The sequence below is a fragment of the Gymnodraco acuticeps genome, unplaced genomic scaffold (genome assembly GCF_902827175.1).
Source record: "Gymnodraco acuticeps unplaced genomic scaffold, fGymAcu1.1, whole genome shotgun sequence".
In the NCBI taxonomy this organism is placed as follows: Eukaryota; Metazoa; Chordata; class Actinopteri; order Perciformes; family Bathydraconidae; genus Gymnodraco; species Gymnodraco acuticeps.
Genome location: NW_022990840.1, coordinates 178,342 through 202,213, shown reverse-complemented (window position 1 = coordinate 202,213; position 23,872 = coordinate 178,342). Strand labels below are relative to the sequence as shown.

General features: G+C 43.4%; 1 protein-coding gene across 4 annotated transcripts in view; it reads right to left on the bottom strand.

Annotated features, from left to right (window-relative positions):
• The window catches only part of ctnnd2b (catenin (cadherin-associated protein), delta 2b), a 212,907-nt gene that overhangs the window by 107,369 nt on the left and 81,666 nt on the right, over positions 1–23,872 (bottom strand). The gene's annotated exons all lie outside the window — the stretch shown is intronic.

The window sequence follows — 23,872 nt, the reverse complement described above, 5'->3', positions numbered from 1 at the left end:
ACGTCAGAATGCTAAAACATGCTGATGTTAAGCAGGTATAATGTTTATCACAATCAACCTCTTAGTTAAGCATCTTGCTGAGATTTGCTAATTGGCAGTACAGTTAAAGTAGGCTAGTAGACTATGGCTCACGCTGATATAAATGTCATAAATCTCCTGTTATCTCAATCAGAACAACCTTCTGGATCCGCACCAGTCTGGTTTCAAGGCAGGTCACTCCACAGAAACTGCTCTCATTGCTGTCACGGAGGAACTGCACACTGCCAAAACTGCATCCCTCTCCTCTGTCATCATCCTGTTGGACCTGTCTGCTGCATTCGACACGGTGAATCATCAGATCCTCCTTCGCACTCTCCAAAAACTTGGAGTTTCAGGCTCTGCACTTTCCCTCCTCACCTCATACCTGAAAGACCGTACCTACAGGGTGACTTGGAGAGGGTCTGAGTCCGATCCTTGTCAATTAACTACGGGGGTCCCTCAGGGCTCTGTTCTTGGTCCCCTCCTCTTCTCCTTGTACACAAACTCGCTCGGATCAGTCATTAGCCCGCATGGTTTTTCTTACCACTGCTATGCTGACGACACCCAATTAATTCTGTCCTTTCCCCGCTCAGAGACCCAGGTCGTCGCACGCATCTCTGCCTGTCTAGCTGACATCTCTCAGTGGATGTCTGCTCACCACCTCAAGCTCAACCTTGACAAGACTGAGCTGCTCTTCCTCCCGGGAAAAGATTGTCCAACTCTTGACCTGACAATCAACATCGGCACCTCAGTTGTTTCCCCGACTCAGACTGCAAGGAATCTGGGTGTGACCCTAGATAACAACCTGTCCTTCACTGCAAACATCGCTGCTACAACCCGCTGCTGCAGATACAACCCGCTGCTGCAGATACACGCTTTACAACATCAGGAAGATACGTCCCCAGCTGACTCAGAAAGCGACTCAGGTTCTGGTCCAGGCTCTCGTCATCTCACGCCTAGACTACTGCAACTCCCTCCTGGCTGGTCTACCTGCATGTGCCATCCGACCTCTGCAGCTCATCCAGAATGCAGCGGCTCGTCTGGTTTTCAACCTTCCTAAATTCTCCCACACCACTCCGCTCCTCCGCTCCCTTCACTGGCTTCCGGTAACTGCTAGAATCCTCTTCAAGACACTGGTACTTGCTTACCGTGCTGCGAATGGATCTGGCCCTTCCTACATCCAGGACATGGTTAAACCGTACACCCCAGCGCATGCACTGCGCTCTGCATCAGCCAAACGGCTCGTTGCGCCCTCGCTGCGAGGGGGACCCAAGTTCCCATCGGCGAAAACACGTGGGTTTGCTATCCTGGCTCCAAGATGGTGGAATGAGCTCCCCATTGACATCAGGACGGCAGATAGCTTGCACATCTTCCGGCGCAAACTGAAAACTCATCTCTTTCGACTCCACTTCGAGCGTTAGAACGATTAACGAAGCACTTTTATACTAATAAAGGACTGGATTACCTAAAGCCAGTTGAGTAGCACTTGAAATGTTTGGCTCTATGAAACCTGATATACTTATATGATTCTGTTTTCTTCAAGGTTGTGTCTTCCTGGTCGAATGTACTTATTGTAAGTCGCTTTTGACAAAAGCGTCAGCTAAATGCAATGTAATGTAATGTAATGTAATAAATTAGTCGATATCTTTTGCAAACCAAAGTATAGGAAACATTTAAATGTTGACTTTATGATGGTGCTGGTGGAAACCCAAATGTCAATGTTGTGTCTTCCTGGTCGAATGTACTTATTGTAAGTCGCTTTGGATAAAAGCGTCAGCTAAATGCAATGTAATGTAATGTAATGAATGGTGTCTCGGAACAGGAAATGTCAGGGGCTCATCCACTAGTTCTTACTCTTTCACTTAAATCCTAAAAACTTAGATCTTATATTTAAAACTTTATCCAAAACCTTTCCCCTCTATGACCTCTTGAGGTTTATTAGAGGGTAACAGGTTGCAGAGAGGCCTATCCCGGCCGGGGAGTGTGGAACGTAGTCACAGACCTACTCCTCACCTCTGACCAATTCCAATTAAGGTTCCAGTGGGGACCTTTCTCCCTGCGCGTGCCTCTCCACCTCTGCTTCTTACTTGCTACCCTTTTCCCTCAACCTATCCTAAGGGAGTGCATGTATGTAGACACGTTAGTTTAGCTGCTATAGGCTTGGACTGTTGAGGGGGGCACCTTACTCCGTCTTTCTGTCTGTTTGTACCTGTGTACTCTCATGTTCTGATTAACCCAGTTTCCCCCAAATCTCTTTTTTGTGTCTATATCTACGCCGGGATCCTGAGTCGAGGCCAATCCTGTTGCTGTGGTCGTGTGTCCTGGATCCTCTATCCTGAGCACTGGATCTGAGTCCTGGACTACTTCCCTGATGGCTCCCACAAGATTGCTGACATCCTCGTGGATTCATCTTCTTATTATAGACACATGCATTTCCAAACATTTGGTCTTTCCAAACATTTGGTCTATCTATGCTGTAAAATATATTATCTCTTCGATTCACACACGGCATCTATTGCACGTCTGTCCGTCCTGGGAGAGGGATCCCTCCTCTGTTGCTCTCCCTGAGGTTTCTCCCATTTTCCCCTTAAACTGTGGGTTTTCTCTGGAAGTCTTTCCTTGTACGATGTGAGGGTCTAAGGACAGAGGTTGTCGTATTGTCATACCCCCTTGAAAACGAGATGGTGCATCTCAAGGGGTTTATCCCAATGAATAAAAATGTCTATATATATACTGATATTCTGTACAAACTGTGAAGTCCACTGAGACAAATGTAACATTTGTGATATTGGGCTCTATAAATAAACATTGATTGATTGATTGACTATAGGCACCATGAATGTCCCAGGTATTGAGTTATTTCGGTTGGTATTAAAGTGTTGGAACATCTTGTTCAGTGTATGTTTTGGTCATTGGATTTCCTTTTCACAAATGGATATTCAAAAATAAAAAACGACTGGATATTTAATTTTCGTTTTAAAATTGAAAAACCAAAATGGAAATACAAGGCGTTTTTCTTTATCATGGTCAAAGCACCACAAGATTCAGAGTTTATAAAGTACAATTCTGGGCCATTTATTGTGTAATTTCTCCAAACACATACAGTAAAAATGCCTGTTTTGAAGCCTTAAAATGGTGCAGGAAAAGGACTTTACATTGTATTATACTTAAAGACAGTTAAGTTATTCAGTTAAGAAAAAAGGAAAGCAAATTGAAGAGAAAAAAGGAAAACAAATTGTTATAATGGGTGATGTAACATTAATGACAGATATAATATGAAGTCCTTGGCACTCAGACTTTAGAGGGGTCATTTTGTGATCATGGGACATCACCATGGGGCATGGGGCATCACCCTTACAGCATCAGGACAATATCATATGGAGTCAGACACTGGAAGTGTGCTGGAGGCGTTGACTGGGACTGATGGAAGGATGAGGCTGATGAGACTGAAAAATCAGCGAGGAACGAACTAGCGGCTGAGAAATAATCATATATTAAAAGACAGCAGCATCATAAGAGGCCAACCATGTGACATAGTGTGTCACTTTGCTGAAGGATATTTGTGACCAGCTATCCAGGCCAGACTCTAAAGACTTTCCAAGTTGTAAAATGCTGCTGCCGGAGTACTGACTGGAAGTATTGCTGACATCATTTATACCATATCCTCTTAAAATACTCTGTCCAACAATATCAGTCTCAGGAAGAAATATTTTTTTAATGCTCATTAAAAGAAAAACATTCATTCTTGTTCTCATGAGGGGACATTGACAGAGGATTAATGGAAAAGTACACAGTAAGTACTTCATAGTACTTGTGGGGGTAGTTTCACTAGTACTGAGTCCAACAGGATCAATCTCACGAAGAACTAATGGCAACAAAAAATAATTCCCTCATCAAACTTAGCAGAAGTGGCTTGATGTTGTTCACAGCAGGGGAATTTCACAGAGTATTTCTCAAAGAATACACGATAAAAGTACTTCAATGTATTTTTAGTAGTAGGCTTACTAATACAAAGTCAAACAGTATCAATTTCATTAAGAACTAATGGTAACATTTTATTTTGTATCACTCATCAAAGATAGCGTGCAGAAGAACATGCATTATGGAGCCTACTATGGAGGCGACTTTGACAGAGGATTACTCAGTAAAAGTACTTCATTTTATTTCTGGTAGAAGTCAAACTAGTACCGAGTCCAGTCAGTTTTCCTAAGAACTTGAGATAAAAAAAAATGTGTATCATTCGTCAAATATAGCAAGAAAAAGGAAGAGCAGCTGATTTGAAAAGACAAACGCGAGAGAGGGCTGAGTTGACCGCAGTGCAGAATCGCTGTATAGTTTAAATCTCCTAACAATGTTGTCCATTTTAGACAGAGGCTTATTATATTTACAGCCCTTAATAACATCCATTTTCTGGGCTCAATGTGTGTCTTGGCCGTTTTCGTTGTGATCTCTAAATTCCCCTTGTTTATAATATTATCACCATTCCAAGCAAATGAGTGCTTTTGTTTTGAAATCACTTCCATGAGTTTCGCCCCGCCCCTCGCTCAAAGGACCATTTGACCATTTAGTAAGGTAAAAAGCACAAACGCCTCGCAGACGCTCTTCTGTTTATTTGTTTAATAAAGAAAAACAAATGGACCGTAGATACACGGATTTTTGACCTCATCTGCGTTCTTATTTTGTAAGGTAACTTCCGGTAGCAGAATATGAAAAAACTGTAGTTGTTTTGTTCTTGTTTTCTAGTGATTTTATTTTTTGTTTTGAGAAGTAGAACATGGAAATCATCCCGTTTTTTAATTGATTTTGTGAAAAGAAAATCCAATGACCTAAACATACACTGACCCATCTACCTGTACTGACTGAGTGACCAATTTGCCATCCCTCACAATAGTTTGATGGGTTTTCTGTTTATAGGACGGATATATTGATGTTCTCCAAAGTGCAGATTTGGATGACCACCTGAGCTTCACCAGCCCTCTCTGCCCAAATAAGCAGTCCTATTCCTCCTGGCCACCAATCAGACCTCAGTATCCGAAACAGCTCATTGACCTCTTGGCCCAGGAAATACCGAGAGTTCTTTCCAGTCGAATCTCCCTGGCGCATCAATGGGATGTGACAGTATAATTAGTCGACGAGAGAGAACTAATTGACAGCGTGATCAACTCGCCTGCTGCGGGTCACGCCATGGCATTGGCACTTCATCACCGCTAATGATATAATGCTGTGTGCATGTGCGTGCGAGTGTAAACTTGGATAGGTTTGTGTTTATAGACAACAGCCTCAGGTGGCACAGGGATCAACACTGTTTTTTGTGTTTGAATGGGTAAAAGGGTCAAATATTAAGTATGACCTGTGGCTGGGGAGCAGCAACACAGGGATTGATATGTCATTAATTAATTAAAAAAGCTGTTAGTGCATGTAATAACATGTTATTGCACATGCTGCTTGTGGTGTACACAAAATCCAAACAGGTTAGATAATGCTGTTTAACATAATCCCAGGGTAAGAACAATGTTGTTTTCCCATAAAATGTATCAACAATACTGCATAATCTCAAAATGTCCACAGACAGTGTTTTAGGTGTTGTTTTTTATTCCAGTTTAATCGTATTCTGGTTGGTTGGATTTGTTTAGGCAGATTTGATCAAAAATAAGTCCTACTCGAAAAAAACATTTGTACTAGGGATGCACGATATTGGTTTTTTGAAACCGATACCGATAACTTCCTGCTTCTCAAGACCGATACCCGATAATAATATAATATATATATTAAATGTACCTGTAGTTCTCATTCATAACACTCCGTTCGATGTCTCACTATGGGATGCGCCTCATCGCGGAGCAAACAGAAGCATCAATCTCATTACGCCAATCCTGATTGGCTGGTGATCTTGACGTCAGCGTCAGGGAATCCACCCCCTATAAGTAGCTTGCGCTACGTCGCATGCGTCATTCAAACACCTCTTCTCGCTTCAGAGCACATCTGATATCGATGATAGCCGGGCTAGCTTAACAGTCCACAGACTGAACCCAAAGCTAACTTTCGGTCGACGGGCGCTCGCCGGCTACTCTTCTGCTTCGCAAGAAGACTGTTAATGCTAACACACCAGTTAGTATTACAATCGACCTCGCCGTTTCTTTCCTCGGAAATTAAGGTAAGGTTTTGATTTTTTCAAGCTAGCAACACACCTGTTGCTAGCTTGCTTTCCCTCATTACCGACACCACGGTAGCAAGGGCGTTTTTGCGTCGACTATGTACCTGTTACGAGCGGGTCCTCTCCACGCCACGCGGCGAACAAGATGGACGCCTCTCTCCCTCACACCAGAGGAGTCAGGGACTCGGAGGCTCGGCTCTGCGGCTGCGGGTTGAAAATATCAGGCACAGACTCACACCAGGTCTGCTCGTCCTGCCTCGGGCTGGAACACGCCCAGGAGGCTATTGACAACCCCGGCTCGTGCGGGCATTGTGCCCGCTTCACCGTAAAGAGCCTCCGCCGACGGTTAGCACGCCAAGCTAGCTTGTCGGGACAGGACCCCCTCATGTCCGCTGATTTGCCGGCTGGCAATCAAGACGCGGGGGCGTCCGCCGCAGAGATTGAGCCCCGCACTGTGTCGGTCTGGGGCTCATCAACAGCGGCAGCTGCGGAACCGGAGTCCCGCGGCGTGTCAGGATGGGACCCGGTGGCGGCAAGAGACGCGAGAACGGAGCCCCACGCTTTACCAAGCTGGGGCTCCCGGCTGGACCTCACTATGGTTTCGCCCGCGGAGGATGTCCTGGAATTGGATTATATGGAGGACGAAGAGGGTGCCTCTGAGTTCCTCCTGTCTGATTCGGATGAGCAAGAAGACGATATCTTCGTGTCATCGGCTCAGGCTGCAAAGCCGGGAGCGATGGCTGCTCTTCTGGGTGATAGCACACCAGCTTCGCCCTGTCTGAGCATGGACCTGCAGGCCGTATGTCAGCGTGCCGCGTCCAGACTAGACATCCCGTGGCCCGAAATGGCCAAGGAGACCTCCAGGTCCCGTTACGAGGGGAAACATTTTCCCCAAGCAACGAGGACAAAGAGGCAACTCCTTCCGGTCTTCCCGGAGATGTTGGATGAGGTGTCGGTCTCGTGGAGAAACCGGCCCTTTAGCAACAAGGCCCCAATCAAGGGTGCCTCCTCCCTAGACTGTGACGGTATGGAGAGGCTCGGCCTGCTCCGCATACCGCCTATGGAACCGCTGGTGGCAGCCCACCTCCTACCGAGGCTGGTCCCGTCACCAAGCAGGAACCCCACGCTGCCAGCGAAGGCGGACCGATTCCAGTCGACCATGACTGAACGGTCCTACAGAGCCGCAGCGTTGTCCGCCAGGGCTTTGAACGTTTCCTCGCTGCTAACCGCATACCAAGCGGAGCTCTGCGAGGATCTGTCAAGCAATCCTGGACCGGCCGTTCTGGACGAGATGGCCGCGATCACAGACATTTGTCTCCGTGTTCAACGCTGCGCCGTCCAGGCCACGGGCAAGGCAATGGGGATCATGGTGGTGCAGGAAAGAGCTAGATGGCTCAACCTCACCAACCTCCCAGACCGGGAAAAGGAGGATGTGCTAGACATGCCCATCGTTCCCGAGGGGATTTTCGGCTCCGCTCTCGCCTCCATGCAGAGGAGATGCGAGTCGAAAAAGAAGGACCACCTCTGTCTCCCTCGAAGGGTCCAGCCGCTGCCTTCACAGCGGCAGTCCTTCGCCCAAGCTGCCTCGAACCCTGCTCGGTTCAAAGTACCAAAACAGCAGAGGTCGCAGCCCGCCCCGAGTCCCCAGCCCAGGCAGGAGACGAGGGCGAGTTGGCCTAGAAAATCTCCGGTTCCGGCTGCAGCCCAGGCGCAGCCAACCCAGAATTTCGACCAGCACTCGAGGAAGAAGAAGCGGGCGGCCTGACAGCCCCCCCTTCTCCCCTCTGTGACAGAGCTGGAAGTCCACGGTTCTCCAGCTCTAGATGTGTTCCCGCTGCCTCGAGAGATGCCTCAACGCCATCCTCAAGTCCACAAAAACACATATCACAATATTGTTGTTGTTTCTCACATAAACCATTTTCCGCTGACGCATCCAGGCTTCAGGCCAAGGGCGCAGCTCAAAAAAATTAAAATAAAAACAATAAAAACAATAAACAGTCCGTCAACTGTTCCCCTTCTGAGAGCAGCTACGGCCTCTCTCAAAAGGCGGATAATAGACGGGTCTGTGAAGGCACCACCGTCACGCGCATGCGCAGTGCCGGCTGGGGTTGTGAAGGCACTACCGTCACGCGCATGCGCAGTGTCGGTGGGGATTGTCGAAATGGGGTACCACCGTGTTCATACACTAGAGGGCCCCATAACACAACAAATAGAGACTCAGAGGGTAAGAGACGTGACATCTCCGCTGGCTCTAAGGAGCATACAGTGGAAGATGCTCACAACATCTGCTTGGGTTTTCAAGACAGTAACACGGGGCTACAGACTCCAATTCGCTGTCACCCCCCCTCGCTTCTCGGGCATTCTGTATTCACAAGCCCGAGGAGAGTCAGCCCATATTCTAGAGAGAGAGATTCTCTCACTTCTAGAAAAGAGGGCTATATCTATTGTACCCGCCGAGCAGAGTCAGGGCGGCTTCTATTCCAAGTACTTCCTCGTTCCCAAACGGGGAGGGAACGGAATTCGGCCAATACTTGATTTGAGGGTTCTGAACAAATATCTAAAAAGATACAAATTCAGAATGCTCACTCACACATCTCTGCTGCGTCTCGTGCGACAAAACGACTGGTTTACATCAGTCGACCTGAAAGATGCGTATTTCCACATCCCAGTATATTACCCACACAGGAAATATCTGAGGTTCGCATTTCAGGGGATCTGTTACGAATACAGAGTACTTCCCTTCGGTCTGTCTCTCAGTCCAAGAGTGTTTGTACGATGTACGGAAGCCGCGATAGCCCCGTTAAGACAACAGGGTATTCGCCTGGCGACCTACCTGGACGACTGGCTGCTTCTCGCACAGTCGGAGCAGGAGGCTGTTACGCAGACAAATGTCCTCGTAAAGCACCTGCTCAACCTGGGTTTCATAATAAACACAGAGAAGAGCATGTTGTGCCCAGCACAGACTGTACTCTTCCTGGGTTTACACCTAAACTCGGTGCCCTTTACAGCCCGCCTGTCAGCGGAAAGAGTGAAAGCTTTCAGAGCTTGTCTCGCTCTTTTCCAGCTGCGCAAACATGTTCTCTTCAGATCATGCCTGCGGTTACTGGGGCTCATGGCGTCTGCCATCCTGGTCGTACGACTGGGACGCTTACACATGAGGGAGTTTCAGCGCTGGGTAGCCGCTCTAAAACTAAACCCCGCGCGTCATGGCGCGCGGAGAGTAATGGTTACTGTGAAATGCGTAATGGCACTGCGCCACTGGCTGCACCCGACTTTTCTAGTACGGGGCGTGCCTATGGGTGCTGTCCTTTCACGGAAGGTGGTCACCACGGACGCATGTCTGACAGGCTGGGGAGGTATTTACGAAGGTCGTCCGGTGAGGGGTCTCTGGAGCAGAGACCTCCAGCGGGCGCACATAAATTACCTGGAGCTTTTAGCGGGGTTCCTCACCCTAAAACACTTTCTGCCTTTTCTCAGAGGACATCATGTCCTCGTGAGGACAGACAACACGACCACAATATCGTATATAAACCGCCAAGGGGGTTTGCGTTCTCTCCAGTTACACATGCTGGCACGCAAACTGATCTTATGGAGCGGCAGACGTCTCCTCTCTCTGAGAGCGACGCACGTACCAGGAGTGATGAACCTCGGGCGGATCTACGGTCCAGAGGTGCACCACTATATGCAGACTGGACTCTACATCCAAGGATTGTGAGTCAGCTGTGGGTGCGTTACGGCAGAGCCGCGGTAGATCTGTTCGCATCAAAAGAAACTGCTCAATGTCAGCTATTCTTTTCAATGCGCGATTTAAACGCACCGTTAGGCGTGGACGCGCTCGCGCACGTTTGGCCTCCGGGCCTTCTGTACGCGTTCCCACCCCTGGCTCTGATACCCCCAACTCTGGCCAGAGTGAGGAAACAACGCCACACACTTATCCTGATAGCTCCGCACTGGCCCACAATGTACTGGCTGGCGGAGATATATCAGCTGCTGTGCGGGCAGCCATGGCAGCTCCCACTACGCAGGGACATACTGTCTCAGGCGGGGGGGGCGATCTTTCACCCACACCCAGAGCGCTTGGCACTATGGGCCTGGCCCGTGAGTGGTACAATCTGAATACAGTGGGACTCCCTCAGAAGGTGATAAAAACTATTCAGAGTGCGAGAGCTTCCTCTTCCACTATGACTGTAAGTGGAGGGTGTTTAAGGAGTGGTGCCTTCAAAAAGGACACATCTCTTTTCAATGTCCTGTCGGGGTGATTTTATCATTTCTACAGGACTTAATTGATAAACACAGAGCTTTCTCTACGATCAAAGTGTACCTGGCTGCTATTGCTGCATACCATGTGGGCTTTGAGCGAAAGACGGCTAGCCAACATCCTTTGGTCTGCCATTTTATGAAAGGGGCTCGCAGGCTCCTCCCTGTTTCCAGGTCACTGGTGCCCTTATGGGACTTGGCAGTGGTTTTAGATGGGCTCACTCTAACCCCATTTGAACCCCTTGAAGAAGCTGACATGAAGCACTTGTCACTCAAGACAGTGCTGTTACTGGCCCTGGCATCCGCCAAGCGAGTCAGTGACATTCATGCGCTATCTGTACATCCTTCATGCACTCAGTTCGCCCCAGGGCAAACGAGAGTGTTGTTGAAGCCCAACCCTGCCTTTATACCTAAGGTGGTTGGTTCATGTATTCCAATTGACATTGAGGCATTTCCTCCGCCGCTGTGTTCCTCCGGGGATCAGCAGCCGGATTTGCTGTGTCCAGTCCGTGCTTTACGCACCTATATGGACAGATCAAAAGAGTTTCGTCATAATGACCAACTCTTTGTGTCCTGGGCTAACCCTCAGAAGGGCAAGCCCGTTACTAAGCAACGGCTCTCCCACTGGATTGTGGAGGCAATTGCTTTGGCCTATACGAGTCAGGGTTTGCAGGCACCTTGGGTCTGCGTGCTCATTCGACTCGTGGTCTGGCTACATCCTGGGCTTTGTTCAAGGGTGTTTCCATCCAAGACATTTGTGCAGCAGCGAGCTGGTCCTCGCCGCTCACTTTTGTCCGCAGAGGCTAAACGTCTCTGCTCCTAGTGTGGCCCGAGCAGTGCTGGGCACCTTGTTGAGCTCTACCTGTTAAGTTCTGGTTGGTTTGGTGAATTTCGAGATAAGCTCGTCTGGCAATACGGGAGCTACAATATCCCATAGTGAGACATCGAACGGAGTGTTATGAATGAGAACTATAGGTTACTTACGTAACCCCAGTTCTCAGAGTAACATGTAGTGAGATGTCTCACCAGACGGCCCTCCTTGCTATGGTGAAGCGAGAAGAGGTGCTTATTTTGAATGACGCATGCGACGTAGCGCAAGCTACTTATAGGGGGTGGATTCCCTGACGCTGACGTCAAGATCACCAGCCAATCAGGATTGGCGTAATGAGATTGATGCTTCTGTTTGCTCCGCGATGAGGCGCATCCCATAGTGAGACATCTCACTACATGTTACTCTGAGAACTGGGGTTACGTAAGTAACCTATAGTTTTTGCACACCTGGTGGTAAAAAAAAGACTAGTAGTGAGCAAATTACATGAGCATTACTACTATGAACAAAACAAAGCCAAGAACAGTTTTGACTCTTCAAAGTGACCATATTTATTTTCCCAAATAAATATAATTGAGTATTTTTTTGAGTATTGCCTTTTTCAAAAGCCTCGTCGATAGGTAAAAGCCCCGGTGCCTTTGCAGCTGACTTTGGATTCGCCGCTAGTTTAGCAGCGCAGGCGTCTTCGTACGCTTTTAACACACCATCGTAGCGATGGCGATGTTTCAGGTGACTAAACAGGTTGGAAGTATTATAGCTCGTTGCCTTTTTCCCTCCTCGTGGAACTTGTGCATTGCATTTGTTAATACAAATAGCAAGCGAACTATCTAACTCTGAAACTTTGAAATAGTCCCATACTACCGACGACATGTTTGTTTACTGTCCTGGCTTCACGGCCGCACACCATTTACGTCACAGCCAGGCATGAGTTAGGGAGCGCTGGATTTGTGAAAAACTCTCCTCTTCCTAAACCACTAATACCACAGTACTGGCAAAACGGGAGGAGCCGAGTGAAAAACAAGCGCCCACACCGCAGTATTTTTTTCTTTTTTTTTACCCAAAAAATATATTGTATATTACAGTCTATGGTATATTATCGGGGCTATTAATACTTTTATCGGGTTTATCGGGATGACGTCATAATTCCTAATATCGGACCGATAATTATCGGGCCGATAATTATCGTGCACCACTAATTTGTACATAAACTCTTCAGAGGAAGTGGTCTTCGCATGGTCGCTAAATATCTATTATTGTAACCTGTAATGGCTCACCTAATGTTAATCCACCAGAAATGGGTTAATAACCTAAAAGCCTATAATCATAATAAGAAAATAAAGAGTTTCTTTAGACTGCCAATGTTTCTGGAGCTCCACCAAGCAGAGGTGTCTAAAATAAAAACATGACACTACTTTACTAGAAATCCATTAGAGATCCATTAGACTGAATGACATATTGGACTCTTCTATGTTAGGTCTACAATAAAAATGTATACCCCAAATGGGAAAATTAATGTCAAGAAAAGAGTCAAACTTGAGCTCAATTTTCAATCAGGTAAAAAGCAAGTTAAGTGAAAGCAATCTTTTGTAATACTTGAGCCCAGTTATGCCAAGTTTAGTCAAAAGCACCACTTGATGAAGCTGTTATGTGGATGAAAGAACACATGTGAAGCGTAATGCTCTGTAATTTAAAATAATGATCAACTCCTGTTGTACATTCTGACCTGATATTTTCAGCTGCTTTGAAGAGCACATTAAAGCTATTTGATGCTATTCCTAGAGAAAAACATCAAATGAAACTGCCACTCTCCGACAACCTTATCCAACCGACTGGTCTCTCGGCTACAGGGTAATGGAAAGAATATAACACACAGACAGAGAGTTGGAAAACAATAGGGACAGAGAAAATGAAAAAGTGGAATATAATACAAAGAGCGAGGGATAATGGTCGAGAGAAAGAGACGGGGAACCACTGAAGAGCGGAGTCAGAATATGACACAGAGAGGGAGCTCTGCAGAGGGGGGCTTAAAAGAGGGGATGCCAGAGATAGCATTGGAAATCCTGTCATTTTATCCACCCAATAAACACATTCTCAACTCGGTCAATATAATCCATCTATTTCCAAGCCCTGCATATTATCTGTTATCTTTTCTGACCACAATGGCCAGCCCTCTTGTAGACATAGCTGTTAGATAATAGAGCCACCCATAAAGAAACACAATACAAAGAAAGGAAAGCAATAGCCATTTAAAACCCTCAAACAAAAAAGCTGCCATTGCTTGACTCACAAACTAAAGCCAAAGTGTGATTATTAATTTACTCAGGCGCATTTTAAAGAATTGATTTGCAAAAGAGTACTAAATCAGTCAGATTTTGTTTTATACATATTCTCTTTCAATCTTCACAGTTACCTTTAGTTGACTTATTCACATCTATTTAATTCACATTCTCATCACAACTACTGACACTGCACTTTAGAAAGCATACTGTATAGTCATATAAATAAAGTCCAAAGTAGCATTAAGATGTGTCACTTCAATGTGTTTTCTACCATTCAAAGAACAGTCAAAGTGGATGATTAAAAAAAAGCCTCATTTAAATGTTTTGTTTTTATTTCACTATACTTTGATCATCAATCACTGCCAGTTGAGTTTTCCTTGCACACAAATATGCACAACTTTTAGGAGTTATGCCTCCTCTTTATTGTCCACTCACACATCATTGTGAAACTAAAATGCATTAGTCACATCAAGTGAGGTATACAATCTGCTTATTGTGATGCTGATGTGATGATTTATATAAAAGCAAACTTATACATTCAAGGAAAAACCTGCATAAATACACAACAATTAAGAATCATAACAAATGCATATGTTGTGTTCTGTAGTAGCTGTTTTACCAAACAGGAACATGTATTTATTAATGATTGCTGATTTATCAAGGTTTAATATGGACAGTACTGGAGGCAGAAGTCTATTACAAGCTGATAATATTTGAGTTGCTTAGCGAATGTTTGCTTACATGACAAAGTCCAAAAATCCCCAAAAATATAAATGGGACTTTAGGTGCTAAGCCCTTCAATGTGTTCACAAGCTGGTCCCTAAAGGATGCTTAGCGAAAGTCCCAGAAGTGTTTTGAGCAAACGCAGCAGCAATAAGCATCCAATTATTACTCTTTTTGTAATAGTGTATTTTTTTAAGTTGATAACATGTTATATTTGAACACCCTGAAGCATCAACAGCACATTTTACCTTCAAAGTGTGTCTCCCAATATCCATTACCTTCCGGATTACTAAACATCAAGCTACCTATTATTTAGCTTCCGTGTTAAATGTGTGAAGTTCCGCATGGAAGCTATATGCCACGTTACATTTGCAATAACCCAGATGAGCTAAAATCCTGTTTATGAGAAACATGAATGATATGATAGCTAAAAAGCTGAGCAGGAATCCTGAGATAGAAAAAAACATCTGTTGTGTAAACTCTGTTGCTATGGTAATATCCACAATATTCTGTTTATACAAGCGTAGATGTCAAACCTGAACAAATATGATCTTAACTAGGTCGGGGCTTCTGTATTTACTAGCACACGAGTGCAGGTTAACAAAAGAAGCCATTTTTCTGCAGAGAGCCGTTTCATGCATTGATCCTGTATTAAGAGTTTAGTGGGTGTTGCAGCCATTCGTTTGTCAGTCAACTGGAACTGTATAGGCATTTAGAGAAAGGGCTGGCAACATATCAATGTTATATCGATAAAGATATACAAGACTATATATCCTCTTAGCAACCCAGTCTTACGGCATTTCGTGTTATAGTCACAACATTTAATCTATTGATTCGTGTTCACCAACACGATTTTGGTGCTGCCCTGAATGCAGCACATCATGATGATGCAGAGATCACCCAAAACCCCTGACTATTCTCTCAACTCAGTATTTACATTCTTTAATTCAAAGAAAATCAGTAATATCTTTAAAAACTACAAGTCCCTTTATATCAGCTGTGCACCGTTATGGTGTAAATATAGCCTATCTACCAATTGGATCAAATATAAAAGTCGCCCGAATTAGTATTGATACTGCAAGGAGACGTATTGTGTGAAGAGAAATTTAAGATGTTGTTTAATTGCTGATACATTTATGATCCACATCACATATTCAGTTTCGGCCGCAGTTCTTTGAATTTGTCTAGAAGTCTTCTCATCAGGGCTCTATAAATAAAGAACTAAGGCAGATGTGTAATATTGAATGCAGCCGAACCGTGTATTACAATGCTGTTATGTGATGACTTTCCAAGAGAAAAACAAGTACACTCGGAATAAAGTATTATTTTCTTTTTTTTTAAAAGAAATTCGGATTTCATATCGCATAAACACCATATCCCAACGTGCATTGCGGCTAAAACATCCAATCACCGAGCTTCAACCATAGCTGAGGATCTTGGGTAATCAGTTCAGTGGGTGTGTATCGCCTACGCCCGTTTCCGGTGACTTTATTTTGAAATTCAGTTCCTGACGGACGGCAAAAAAGCCCGATATTATAGAATTAAACAAATAAATAAAAAGAAGGATAATTGTGTATTATTGTTGAGTAAATAACAGTGTGTTATTTACAAAATAATAACAAATTAGAAGGAAAAAAAGATTTAAAAAATACAGATTTCAGTATTCTGAGGCTCTGAGCCCCATTTATTTTCCTCGCGGACAGCAAAAAAAGTCCAACATTATTGAATTTAAAATAAAAACAATAATCGTGGCTTGATATTGATTAAGAAAATGTTTTTATGAACCACACAGCTTCCGGTCTTCCAAGACACGACCGGACTAAAAGACGTGCTGCAGGCACGAAACAGACTACCAATAGAAATACATTGCTTTTAAAATCGTTCTGTGTGACACGAAAAAAAGGGGAAAATCGTGTTGGTGAACACGAATCAATAGATTAAATGTCGTGACTATAACACGAAATGCCGTGAGACTGGGTTGTCTGTAGATATTACACTACTGCATACTGTGCCTTGTCTTGGCTTGAAAGGTTGCATTAAAGTAAAGTGATGTACTTTTCTAAATGTATTGATTTTATACTATGCAACACAAAATTGTGTTAGTTAAACAAACCTGCTTTATTATTGTGTCTGAGTAGTTTGTGAATTATTTCCTCTGTGAACTTTTCCTGATTTGTAATGCTGTCTATCTGTCTTTTCCCAGAGATGACTGAGTAACCTGAAGTGAATGGAACATTTTGTTGGTAGAATTAGATGTAGCTGGTGATGGAGTCAGTTAAGGAGGAGTCAGTGTTTTGTATTGAAGATATAGAACTCTAATGTTGCTGGTCAGCTGATGCAAGAAGCTCTTGAATGAGACAAAGCAATGAAAACCTGTTACGGCACAGGAAGCAAGTAGTTATAAATGTGACATTTGGTCATTATCTTAGTGTTGATTTAAGACCGGCTTGTAGAAATTAGTCCATATGGTGCATATGATATATAAGGAGGGCCGTTAACAGCATCTAAGCTAAATGCAAGACCATTGAGAGTTACAACACAGACTGGAAGATTTTTGCATCGTAGATCCTGAGAGAATACAGATAAACACACGCTGCAGAGGAAACATAACACAGAGCCAAGGGATGCTGATAGTATTAAAATGGGACTCCAGTATTTATTTTGTGCCACATTGGTAACATTCAGACAGTCCCGCAGCCAGCTATATGAAAAGGCTCAGGCACATCCCAGAACGGCCATTGTGGACCTTTAATTACAGTCTGAGCCTGGAAGATGGAGGACCCCGGTGTGCATTGTAACTGCACTTTATCTCGCCCGGTCACCTGCATTTTACCTAATTGCATATTATGTCGGAACAATAGCCAACTGTTGCTGCTTTGTGCGGGTAATATCTAACTCGACTGTATCTCATATCTCAAGAGCGGAGAGAATTCAAGGGGTTGAAAATGTCAACAGCCTCAGGAGACTGTTGAACATGCTACCCAGAGAAGGGCCGTGTAGTGCATTATGCATGGCAGGATGGTGTAATTAGATGGTAGGAAATTCTACAACCCATGGCTTATTCCAGATAGTCTTGCATGTTGGGAGTCCTACAACAAGATACTAATTTACAAAGCTACTGTAGCCTAACCTGACCTCTGACTTTTGTTAAGAAGCAAAAATCAAAAGGTTACTCCCCTTAGAGTTGTAATGTCATTAGATCTGACCACAACGTTTTCAAAATATATCTTGCTTTTGAGGCTGTCCTCAACAGGAAAACGATTGTAGCCTACTGGTCGTTTGGACCAATCCTCAAAATGACCTATGATCCGAGAGGGACCTCTTGCAGCTATATAAAGCTTTTGTCTGTCACAAGCAAATGTATTTGTACAATGACATCTTAATAGCACTACATATGGGATGTGGTTTGCGTAGATGGTTAGATGGATCAAGCTTTGACATTTCACTTTTTACCAAACATTGGTAACTTTTTAGCAATGACACAATCTTCCCATAAGACTTTAAGTTAATTAACATCAGAGAAGGTCTTGGTAGAGTTGATCATCAGACAAGATGGGAACCCATATGGAGTGAGAAGTTTGTTCATGACCTTTATGTGTATTATCATCAATGTCACCAAGTCAGAATTGTTGAACACGAAAAGTCTGTTAGAGCACATTCACAATCACTAAAGAGAGTGCAGAAAATAAAAATGTTGTCTAGTTGCAAATGCAAAAAACATAATGCCGGTTGCCAGCAGTGCCTCAGCAGATTGCAATCACCAAAGAAAGTAACACTAAATGAATGCAGCGCTCTGGGTCTGGCTGCAAACGATAATATTTTTCAGTGAAATTCTGTTGCTTTTGAATAAATAGCTCCGCATGAGCTGCCAAACTGGAGCGAGGACAGTGAAGGTGACGGAGATATGAGTTCTGTCTGGGTCTGATGTTCATGAATTCAGCAGAGGTAGAGTAACGCTTCATCTTCCTCCCCTCTGCCATCCAGACAGAGAGAGAAGCACGAGACCCTTTGATGCAAGTGATTAAAGCCCAGCAGGACGAGGCGCAGCTCGCCATCTCTGTTACCCCGTCCACATGCTCCAGATAAATGGTTAGAGAGAGAGAGAGAGAGAGGCAGAGAGAGAGAAGCAAAAGTCTCCTGTGACCCACTAAATTGGTCAGATTGACTGCCAGTGTGGGAGGCGGCCATTTTGACTTGGAGCCAGAAGTTAATGAGAAGCGAGGGGGAGGACATGTTGGTTCTCTGTGTGAGACTGGGCAGTCTTTCCAGAACTGCCCAGAGACAGATAACATCTCTAGAGGTATTCGTATTTCTCTCAGTAGATAAATAATCCATGTGTCAAAACTCTCCAATGCTGCCGATCATGTGGATAGAAATCTCGGCAAGCAGAATGTCAAAAATGATTGGCTGTGATACATCTCTCTTATGGTGCTGTAAAAGGCTTTTGAGCCTTCCTTCGAAAAACAAAATGAAAGAGAAGTCTTTTGAAAGACAAGAAAACGTCTAAGACAGCAGACTTCACAGAGTGGAATGATCAGTCATCTTTTCAGCAAAGCAAGTAAAAACAAAAGCTGATGTTCGCCGACTTTCCATATCGCCTATTTTTTCCAGTTATCAAGTGCCGAAATATTGAGCCTGTCAAGAGCTATAAATACATGTTTCTGTCAATAGACACAAACACCTTTTGGGATAAGTGCTCAGTGGCCCTTTATTAAAAGACAGCAGTGCTTTTGGTTTAGCAGTAGGGCGGTTTGTATACTCAAGCCCAACCTTCAACGTATAGGGGTCACTGTCCTGTGAATGCAGCTTCATCAGAACACACTGTATGGATATTAAAGTAGGTAAAATAGCTTAATGTCTGTATACTATTAGCTTTAGGCTTTGAGCAACATTTAGCACAGAAAGCTGATTGGCGGTGCAACTCTGTCGCGAGGCAGCGAAATGCCTCTTCAGTCTCCAGCAGTAGGATTGTGTGCTCTTTTACACTATCACTGTTCAGAATATAAAGAAACATGCCTTTATAGCTTTTTTTCCTTTTATTGAACCAAACTCACACTAATTTGCAATTCCTAAACCGGGGTATTGACCAGACTATGACTTCAGTGTACCGCTACATCTCCACTTAGCAGGAGATGAGGTTCTGTCTTATAGTAGACAGAGTTTTTCAACTGTTACAAGTCCTTCATATAGTATAGGGCAGACCTACTGTTATATGCTGGTACTAGGAGAAAAAGGGCAACATTGAGGGAGAAAAACATGTCCTTAGCTGAAGCACTAACCCACTAAAGGACTTTCTATTGGGAATGTGTGTCCCTGATGCCACTGTCTGGACAAGTTCTCCTCGACACCTGATACGTGACACAGTCCCGGTGCCAAATCCCAACTGTTAGGCTTGTAGTAGCAGTGTGCTGTCCTTTTTACACCCCAAATCGACAATCCAGAGCTGTGGCCATTTACTCTCTAGCTAGCTAGATGTCAAATAAATGTACTGGCTTTGGACTTGGCCTGTTTTACACACCTTCTGTACACACCTTCTGTACACACACAGACACAGACACACAGACAATGTCCGATGATCTGTTCTCAGTCCCTTTGTGCTGCTGCAGCAGACTCCTGGGCGTGAGCTTGGCTTTGAATTTGTCATAATTGCATTTAAGGAAATTAGTTAATTAAGTTAGGCTATCAACAGTTCATCTCATAGGGCTGTATGATTTTCTTTTTTACTCACGTTCACATGTGTGACTGAGGGAGATTGAATTGGCAGGAGTCATTTGTGGAACTATATTCTGCTTGCAAGGATTTACTGATGGTCTGAAGATAAAAATGTCTGTTATCTATTATTCTAAATAGTTGAACTATTCAAAGGATCTCTTTGATTGCATTTCATTTAGCACAAATGTTCCTTTTATTCTGCCTCATTTCACCTTTGGATAGTGGATATTTAACAGCACATTTATGTGTTCTTTAACTGTAGATGCTTGCAGGCACATTATGCCAATAATGTGTTAATAAATGTCCCATCATGTAAACATGCAAAAAAAGTCCTTAAAGAAACATAACACCTAGAAATGTGTCTAAACTTACAGCAGCTTTGCATTGCATTTCTTTACCCAATTACTCTATTCTAGCTTGTGTGCTTCAGAATAGGTTTATTTCAAGTCAGCATGAATATGTATGTGTGTGTGTCTTTGTGCATGTGTGTGTGTCTTTGTGCAAATCTCCCAGCGTGTTTGTAGTCTAAGGAGGTTTTCATCGTAGCTTATCTGTGACAGTTCTGTCTCCGTTCTGCATGCAGATCAATAATAGAGTCGCAGATGACTGTACTTACTGGAGCCACACAGACACACACAGCCGAGTGTGTGAGTGTGACAGACAGAGCCTGTCTGTGACTATGGAGGATATTAGGCTTATTAAGAGTGTCTGGGTCTCCGAGTGACTCATGCTAGCTCAGTGTTTGTTTGCATGGTAGCAGGGTAAATGGGCTTAACATGAGAATGCATCTACCCCCTGCTTCCTTTGCCTCCTGGCTCATTTTGTTATTCCCTCACTCCGTCCCTCCACCTCCCTTCTGGTCCCTGCTCTGTCCTCTTTTCAACCTCGTCCTCTTTTTTCTCGCCTTTCCTCCCACACATTTTTGTTTGGTTCCTTACTCAAAAAGAAAACGTTCTCAAACTCAGATTTTATGACAGCTTTGGAATATTTTTTGTTGTGTTCAAACTGTGAGTTTCTGTGGGGATATGGGTGTCAACAGGGGGACATCCTACTGTCTCAATATAAGTGATTAAAAAGGCCCTTTTATGCATTTTTTGTCGTACCCTTCCCCGTAGTGTTTTATACTGTATAAGTTTATATGCATGTAAATGGTCTTTAAAATATAAAAAGTGTTTAAAATAGGTAATTCTGTTGGTTAAACCAATTGGCAAATATTTACAAAACTGATATTTGACACAAAGATGAGTTTAAGTTACCATGCTATTATATTGCAGCCAGCCAATCAATTTTGAACACATAGTAACTGTGCAGTCAACTGTCTCAATCACATGGCCCTTGCCTTTCAGGTCATCCCTTCAGGCCTCATAACCTTGTAACAACTATGAAAAATAGCTGTAGAAAAATTGGGACAATCGTAGCAAACCTAACCGCAGCTTTAGAGGCTGTCCGACAGTCAACTCTGGGAAATAACAGCCCTGAAATCATAACAATAATAAAAGTTGTGAAAAACATCAATTTAACAACCCAGAGCAACTGTGTACAGCTTCCATGACAACAGGAAATTGAAGTCAGCAGGGCTGATAGGCTTCTCACAACAGTAGAATAAAGCAATAGCATAAACCATCATACATAAACATAATGTGGCCCTGGGTGAATGAAGGGAAACATAAGATTATCACGCTCTTATTGACTTACTGCCTGCTCGGCTGATCCAACCTTGTGTGTCATAAAGTAACCTGCTTTTCTTTCATTAGACAAACAGTAAAAGTAATTTTCTACTACAGTGTTGCAACTGAAGTCACAGCGTGTGAAATATCATTGAGTGTAATGCGAGGTCAAAGCTGGCGTCAGGTCATCCGCAATAAGTCTGAAAAGACAGTATTGTGCAAAACCATGAAAATAATCCTGTGTCCCCCCCAAACATTTCCCATCCTGCCTTACTCTTGTCTCCATTCACCTGTATAGATTGCTGGCCTTTTTATCTCTTTCTCTGCTGCCCTGTCTTTGCTTCAAAGTCGTTCCATAACATCAATACGCAGAGTTCAGTATGGACCACAAGGAATGCTAGTGTTTGAAATGTACCTCGCAACTTTCCTTCCTATTCCCTCTCGCTGTGAGATCAATACCAAGAACACACACAAGAACCCACCACTGTTATCATCAAGCAGTCGGCCTTCTTTGGATCAATAAGGATTAAAAAATGAACATCCTCATCGCTTACATCATCAAAACAGGCACCATCATAAGCATTAGAGTAATTTCATAGTCCATATGTCTGAGCCAATAAAGACATACTAATTTACATCCAAACTGTGAAGAAAGGTAAAGGTTGCGCTTCAATGTTGCCAAATAATGTCAAAGATAATTAAATAAATTCTAAAGATCATGAATTATCTGTTGACACACAAATGTGATGCTCTAATGTGACACGAGGGTTTGTTTTGCCAATAAAGATTTTTCTTTTAATTCAATGAGAGCCTTTTAAAATCTTTTTCAAAATACCAAATGGTTTCCTTAGCTGTACTCAAAATGTGGGGACATTGGCAAAGACAAAAAATGTGTGGGAGTTTTATCCAGGCTGAATTATGGTATAACCATTCCGAGCACTGGCATTTAGAGAGGAGCGGGCAGTGTTATCCAAGATGATGCAGTTCAGGGGCATCGTAGAGAGCCGTGTTTCACCAAAACAACCTTTGAAAATGAAAGAACAAAAACTTCAAGAGACAGCTCACATAAAAACATTTTCATTGTGTGAGGTCTCACAAAACTCACACTGCCATTTTTTGATTTAATAAATGTAAGCCCATTTTGACTAGAGCTTAACAGAATTTCAGATAGTTAAATGATCGTTAAAGTTATTATACATGCAAAAATAACAGAAAATGACAAGACATTTTACTGAATATTTCTGGGTTTTGTTGTGACAAAACAAGACATTAAAAAGGCATCAGTTGGAATGTTTTCACGTTTTTCTGACATTTTATATACCACATAATTAGTTTATAAATCTAGAACATAATTGGAAAATTAGTCGGTAAAGAAATTAATCGTTGCAGCCCTGATTTTGTCATAAACATGTTTTTACATCCAATTGGTAAATGAATTGTGCTGTGTGTGTTATTTTGACAATGATGCCTTTTTGCCAAAAAGTAATTCACATGCAAACAAATGCTATGTGTGTAAACTAGAAAAAACGAGAAAAAACGTGAATCCTACAAAATGATTTGATGTATCAGTCTCTAACGAAAGTTAAATGATGAATATGATCTGTGTGCATAATTACAGCAATAACATTAAAGTCTATCAGAGTGAATATAACTCCAACTGGCAAATACTGCATAACTGAATCAAACTGAGCCAGAGAGCTTATTTTTTTCCCTCTTTCCTCAAACTCCGTCTTTCTCTCTCTGATCCTCTGTTCTCACCACTTTTGATACTTCAAAAAAACTCTACAGTCATATAGAGGCGTTCAGCCCAACTGTAGCTCAAGGGACTATAGCTCACATTAATATAAAGAGAGACGTTAACTCTGCGATATCGCTCCGCAGTTCACATCCTTTATGTCTCAGCCATATGCAACACAGTGCAGGCTCGTCGCTCTGACTTTGACGCTCTGTCTTTTGAAAACGTTCAGTGGCCCGATATGAAAACGTATGGGAAAACTGCGTAGAATGTTTCCTAATTAGCAATATAACCATATGCCATATTTACAGAGTATATAATCGAGGGGGAATGTGAGGAGCCAGATGTTTTTTCTTCCCTAGTGCTTCATTTTTTGTTTTCAGGGCTATGGAACTAGAGGAATTAATGAACAAGGCTCAACGCAGGCTTGTGGCATTTAAAAGTCAATTTTGAGTCACATATGCCTCCAACACACTAGAATCCTTAATAAATGAAAAA